General features: G+C 33.8%; 1 long non-coding RNA gene across 1 annotated transcript; it reads right to left on the bottom strand.

The window, feature by feature from the left end:
- Window positions 1-354: 354 nt before the first annotated feature.
- On the bottom strand, window positions 355-1,925 carry LOC135196011 (uncharacterized). The gene is made up of 3 exons (XR_010310269.1): window positions 1,829-1,925; window positions 1,487-1,617; window positions 355-827 (listed from the first exon to the last, which is right to left on the bottom strand). It is a non-coding gene; the product is annotated as an uncharacterized LOC135196011 (long non-coding RNA).
- Between the last annotated feature and the right edge of the window lie 5,575 nt (window positions 1,926-7,500).

Consider the following 7,500-nt stretch of genomic DNA (forward strand, 5'->3'; position numbering starts at 1 on the left):
TTTTGAAACTAGTTGCAATTTTGTTGAATTGTTGCAAGAACTGTCAGTAATCCCTTTAGGGTACTTTGACAATAAAATAGTGTAGTGCCTACCCACTGGCAAGTTTAAAACCGCATATTTAATGCAATCGCAGTCCCGAAATATATAATTATGTGGTGGTGGTTTAGATAAACTTTATCACGAGACTAAAGCACATTAAAAATGAATAAACTTTGATTAAAGCCCTTCAAGTACTTCGGAAGTACCTTTAGTTCACATTCTTGTACATTCAAGTCATACAACAGGGCTAGGTATTGTAACCATTTCAGTTCTCCATAAAGGAAAGCCACTGACGTCAATTTAGTTTACTACAATTTATTATTTCGAATCAAACCTTACGAATAAAAATAATGTGGATGAATATAATTCAACTAGCTTTAAAGTCAAAGTTTGTTATTAATCTCAAGTTTGTATTCTCATACAGCAAAGTCTTACGATAGGACTTAGTACTGTAACCATTTCAGTCCTCCGTAAAGGAAAGCCACTAATATAAACGTAATTTCCTGAACAATATTTTTACTTATTTCCAGTCAAACCTTACAAATAAAAATTATGAGTATAATTATAATTCAACATTGCTTTGCAGTCAGTTTGTTACTAATCTCAAGTTTATAGAGACCTAAGGGAAATCCATGAGATAATAAAAAGCCTGGAAACAGGACTGCACTCGCCCTCTGTAGTGGAGTTAGAAACTCACTTGGTTTCTCTCAGTCCAGGAATCCAAACCTTCGATGCTACGTATTTGTCATTCCTTTCAGAAATCGGGTCATACCAGTCTAACATCAATCCTGCAATAACGTAGAGCGTAAGGAACGGTTCATAACAGATTTAGACAAACACCGAGATTTACCCAGTATTATACCCTGACCACCTAAATACAGCATAATGACTTAAGTCCTTCAATGGAAAATGACTAGTCTTAAACAGGTAAAATTGTTATTGAACTTTAACCTTCACGATCAACTTTGTTAACCGAAAAAAATAGACAAATTTACTTTCAGAAATTTCTTTTGACAACTGACGTTTGCAGCCTTTTCATTAAATTATTTTATTTCACATCAGTGCCCACGAGTTAACGAAGTTCACAATTCATAACCATCAGCCAGGTAGAAGCTGAAAGAACCGCTATCACATTAACAATGTGAAGTCTACCCTATTGTGAAGTCTACCATGAATAGGGTATACAATATAACGTGTAAAAAGTCTGTATTAACCGAAATAAAGATTTTCCAATCTCAAGCTAAAAAGAGAAATTCACTAACTGGACAAGAATATTTCAAGTAAATTTACATACAAGAAAGGCATATCCTATCCAACTTCTTATAAGAAACTAACCAGGCTACTATAGGTATCCCACCCACCCCTCCCAGGAACTCATTATGGATGGACTTCCGTCCCACCATAAAGGGTTCATGGGAGTTCCTCCACCCCTGTCTTCTCTATTTACCTATCCTCTTGTAAACTGAAGCGAGGCAATATCCTTTTCCGTATAGGCTCGTCCACCATCCACATGTCGGTGGCTTGAATACCCATCACTAATATATACTATCACCCGAGTACGCAATAACACGGACGTGTCTGAAATATGAAAAATACTTGGGTCATTATCAGAGAATAAAAACAGATTCTACAGCTGCAGCGGGGTAACCACTGAATTGGGGAATTTATGCATAATTAACAACAAAATATAATCATGTAAAATCCTTAAAACAAGAAAATCTAAAATCAAAACACACTGGAAAAATACCCCCACAAAAAATCACTAAACAAATAAAACCTTAACACATACTTTACCCAACACGATAAAATCCAACTAACACGAGTATATAAAAAACACCACGTTCTCCGGTCGACGTAGAAATATCACCCAACCCCCTCCAAAGTCCAAACTACCTCAGACGAAGGAAAACGTCCTTATCAAGGACGACCAACTCCAGGAGCAACTACCAATCGTCACCCAGGAACAGTCGCTCGGTTCTCCGTGGCGAAAATCAGGCTAAAAGCTATGGATAGTTCCTCCGGTCCAGTATATTCCCTTATACATAACCTCTAGTCGACGTTCTATTGATTCTTAATAGAACATTTATGTAGAGTTGAAAGCATTTACCACCAAGGGTGCTTTTTTTTCGCATTTTGTATGAAATGTCATTCAGGGAAGACGTGTTACTTTTCAGACAATATACAAATGTGCAATGTAAAACTGACATCAGCTGTCTATCAAACACACTGAGGATCCCCAACAATGATACTTTAAAGGTCTAACTCTAAATAGACTTGTCTCTTACGTACAATAATTTTCCTCCTTTTTATTCCAAAAACTGAAATGAGCTATCGCCCTTTAGATGCACTTCTGATGTTTCATATCCAATATAAAATTTCATTTTGCTGAATACGTATTACCTCATTGCAACCTTTTCTTAGTTAAAAATTACTAAAATTTATATCAACAGAACGAATAAAATCGATAAGGAACAACTTTTTTTTGTTTTTTTGACTTTTTTTTTGTGACTTTTTTTGTTGAATATATGGAATATTGCTTCTAACAGGAACTAAAATCACAGTACACCACAAGCCACCGAAAGGCATATATACGTCACCTTCTCAACTTAGCTTGTATTTCAAGAGTACCCAAGTTAAAAAAAGTAGCAGGTAAAAAAGTTACAGGAACATTCACAGACTAAAGAGTCACTATCTTGCCCAGATAGGGAACCCCCCATGATTTTAACACTTTATGTATCCACCTTTGCGGTGTGTTAGTAATCATATAATTAAAGGAAACCAAAAATGCCCATACTAAGATAGTTCACAATACATACGAACTTGAAAATTATGACAAAATTCCATCACTAAAGCACATATCGAAAGTGAGTGAGAACCCCAGTGGCGTGGTCGGTGTGGTGTTGGCATCCCATCTCGGTGGCCGCGAGTTCGATTCTCGGACATTCCATTGAGGAGTGAGAAATGTGTATTTCTGGTGATAGAAGTTCACTCTCGACGTGGGTTCGGAAGTCATGTAAACCCATTGGTCCCGTTGCTGAATAACCACTGGCCCATACTACGTAAAAACAGCATACAAACAAACAAACCCACATATCGAAATTGAAAGAAAGGTTTCTAGGAGAGGGAGCCATCTGTCAGCAAAAGAATACACCAAAGATCCTTGAAACTTTCTAGGAAAGCAAAGTTGAAATAAATGAAATGTGTATTAAAGCGGGGTTTAAGTAAATTTGTGGCGATGATCATCGTTCTTTCTAATGAATGGAGCTTTCTATGTGCACAAATATTAAGCTACAAATGTCTTTTTGAGACCGGTTCGCTCAACCTCGGAAATAATACCTCAGGGGAGTATATTAAATAAAGATAAGTGTTTGTCACCAGGTGGGATCCACTGAACCTCGTTGGGACTCGCTGTTCGGCAATTCGATTCTGACAGTGACGAACCACTTTTATTCGTTGTAGTTCATTTTCAGTAATATTTCCGAGGTAGAGCGATTTGGATATTAAATGATTGTTTGAGCTTAACGTCTGTGTATATTAAATCACTGTGATGTGATAAAAATTCATATACTATATATACCTATACTATATGTACTTATATATATATATATATATATATATACTATATATATATATTATATATATATATATATATATATATATATATATATATATATATATATATATGTATGTATGTATATAAAGCTATAGAGACATTATACGAAGTCGACATAACAAAAAATAGAAAATAAAGAGCAGAAGAGCTTCATATAATTGTATCATCTCCATTTTTTTTTTTCACAAATAAATATATTTTTCATTTTTTGTTTTCACAGGGGTTGATATAAAAGGAAGTGCTGCAGTTCCAATCTCCCTATACTTTATTGAATTACATATTTCTCTCTCTCTCTCTCTCTCTCTCTCTCTCTCTCTCTCTATAAGATTTAAAGATTAGTAAGTTTCTAGAGACTCAAAATGGCAAACGTTAAGCATTCAGCATCTTCCGTAAAATTATTTCTCTAAGTTAAGTTGTCTTAAATGCTTTCATATCCTTTGAGCGAGTGAGAACTTTGAAAAAGATTTTCTGCAAATTCTATTTGCAAAGTTTTTTTTTAAGTTTTAGCTCCAAGAATTTTTTCTACAGAATCTGATATTAGATGATCAACTTCTTCAGCCAATCTTATTAGTAAGAACGCTTCTGTATGAAGAGAGAGAGAGAGAGAGAGAGATTTAAAACCGAAAAAACAAACTTAATCTCAGGAAACACCAGGAAACACCGAATGGGAGTCATCAGGAAGAATCAAGAGTAAAGAGACACCGCCAAGAGATAATGAAAAAGAATTAGCAATAAGACGAAATTCAGACTCCTCTTGGTAACCGCTGGTATTCCGAAGGGCTTTTGTGGATTAATGCCAAAGCTTATTCTCTCTCTCTCTCTCTCTCTCTCTCTCTCTCTCTCTTCTCTCTCTCTCTCTCTCGTGTGTCTTGAGTTCTGGAGAAGAACTGGTTATATGCGCGTACACGTTTAAACGCAAAATCCATAATAAAATTATCATTGATCAGTTGCACATCTAATTCGTAAATAAATGAAGCGATATATAGCTAACTTACTGACAGCTTGATTAATAACACTCGAACTGAAAGCGTAAATGGACTGTTACTATTTTTTCAGCTCCGACGAAGTGCCCACAGTGAATGGTGATAAAATTTGTCTCAATGAATATATTTTTCGATGTAAAATACACTGAAATGAAACACTTCAAAGGATTTAATAAAAAATTCTTATTCTTGTATTTCACTTAAGCTACTAAAGATAGTATTATTTTTGTTGTCAGAGATTACTCAACAATCAAATAGTTACATAATTAAAGAACAATATAAGGCAAAAAAAAAAAAAAAAAAAAAACAAGAAAAAGGGGCATGCTGCCTCTAATCAGGCATCAGTACTGATATTGCTAATGGGAAACCTGTTACTAGTAGTGATTGTGAGACAATACATTAGCGTTAAAGACTGTCGATTGTAAAGACGTCGATTACCTAGTGTGATTTCATTTGATCCTGGCACCAATTGATCTCATGGGATATCCTTGTGGAAATAAATATTCTTGAAAGGTAACTTGACAGGAAAACTGCTTGAGGTCTAAATTATAGTTACTTTTTTTAGGGAAAACGCTAATCGTCACTTTAAAATATATTTTCCAGAAAAGAAAATTTGAAGCATGCGGCAGTAATACCATCGACGCTGTAAATACAGCTGTCCCCAAGAACATGATAACTAAGTTTTCTGATGGATGTAGATGATATTTTCTTTAGATTATATAAGAAAAATATCGGTATTAATATCTCCTTGAAATAATTATTTAAGTTTATGATGAGTGCATGCAAATATGGAACGCAGCATTCCGGAAATGCTGTCAATTGGAGTATTTATCACGAAAAGCTCAGGAAGTATGTTATTGAAGATGGAACGAAATACTTTCCCTAGATTTCTGTATTTTCCATACCAGATGCTTAACCAATTTACAAAAAAAAAGAAAGAAAAAAAATTAGCGCCCTTCAAAAAAAAACGAACACGTATGGCATAGTTATATTAAGTTTAGAATCACTGAAGTAAAACTTTTATCACCCACGTGCAATGCCCAAGAGAGGAAAATTCTCTCGGGTCCATATTCTTTTGCGGGAACTCCATTCTAAAAGAGCTACAATGGAGAGTGGTAGATCTTGCGAAACGAATAATTATACTTAATTAAGTTCTTTATCTCCTAATTTTCTCCCTCCGTCTGCCACCTGACCCATTCTAAATTTAGTTTCCCCTTTGTGAAAATATACAGATGGGATTTTTTAGGGATATATAATATATTTTTTTTTTACAAAAACTCCTCGTGCACGACTTTGGATTAACTATGGTATGAATAATCTATTATCACTGTATGCCATAGGAATACTACAAAATTTATGAAAAGTGTGACCTTTGTGTATGCGCGTTTGCATCCTTTCTGTAGTTGGGGTAGTTAGACAACCGCAAAATATCTGGGATATACAATAGTTTTACTCTAAACATTAGAATTTCCTTCCCTGGAACGATTTAAAATAGCGTCACTTGTGATGCAGAAGTTCATGTAGAATGAGCACAGAGAACAAATAAAAAGGAAAGTTCTTTCACAGTACAAACAGTTGAAATAAACAAAATAGTCTCAGATCTTTGATACATTTCCAGATACAGATATATTCAATATCTTCCACGTCCACATTTTCTGATTAGGCTTTCATGAAAGCACAAGCAAATAAACAGCGAAGCTTTGTAACCTACACTATAGCACACAAAAACGTTTTCAGTATTATATTACATTAGTTGGACAAAACCAGTATGGCTTTCTTCACCTATAAGGTGTAGGGAAGTATAGGATAAGATAAGGAAAGAGCAAAGAGCATTTAATCAGGTACACATAATAAGTCATGACGTTATAAATTGAGCCCATAAAGCGGAGGAAATAAAAGGGAATCATCCTTTGTCGAAGATTAAAGTTCCGTACCAAGAGAGTAAATACACAACAGGTTTAAGCGTTTGATGGCAAACTGTGCAGGAATTGCTATTGTTTACTAAAAGCAAAAGGAGAGTTGGAGATATACTATGAATGCAACCTCGAAGACACAAGAGAAAACATATTTTTGAAGGAAATTGAAGAAACACGAAATTCAAGTCAAAGATTTGCTGATCATTTCTTTGAATCGCAATTCAGAGAATGCATTCAAATCATGTGTCAGGCGCTGTCTCTTACTGAATCCCCTTTCGGCCATAATATCTTGGATATATATATATATACTATATATATATATATATATATATATATATATATATATATATATATATATATATATATATATATATATATATATATATATACATATATATATATATATATATATATATATATATATATATATATATATATATATATATATATATATATATATATATATATATATATATATATATTCGTTCGTTGTAGGTGTCACATATGATAATTTACTAAAAGCAGTCTATTAATCTTTGTTTCCATAGTAATACAAGTACAAAGCAAACTATTATTGGCACTTATAAACTTTTATTAAAAAAATATTCTGAACCGTTTGCTGTATGTGTATGAATCATTCTTCTTGACATATTTTAACATACAATGGATGCTCCATTTATTCATCAACCACGATCGCCGGAAATGATCATTATCGTCAAGGATAAAAATTCAGTCGACGGGATGAATATTACTTTTATGTTGATTAAAAGTAAGTGACTTTCCTTTTATGCATTGCAGTTATTCCTTTCTATTCTGTTTTTAAACTAAGTCAATGGTATTATGAACTACACTGTACCAGTTGATATTTAATTTGTGGGAATTTGGTAAGTGGTAGCATGATCGCAATGAAAGATAGATTAATTCCGAGGTAGAGCGAATTGTTTATTTA

Source organism: Macrobrachium nipponense, chromosome 17 (assembly GCF_015104395.2).
Source record: "Macrobrachium nipponense isolate FS-2020 chromosome 17, ASM1510439v2, whole genome shotgun sequence".
Classification (NCBI taxonomy): Eukaryota; Metazoa; Arthropoda; class Malacostraca; order Decapoda; family Palaemonidae; genus Macrobrachium; species Macrobrachium nipponense.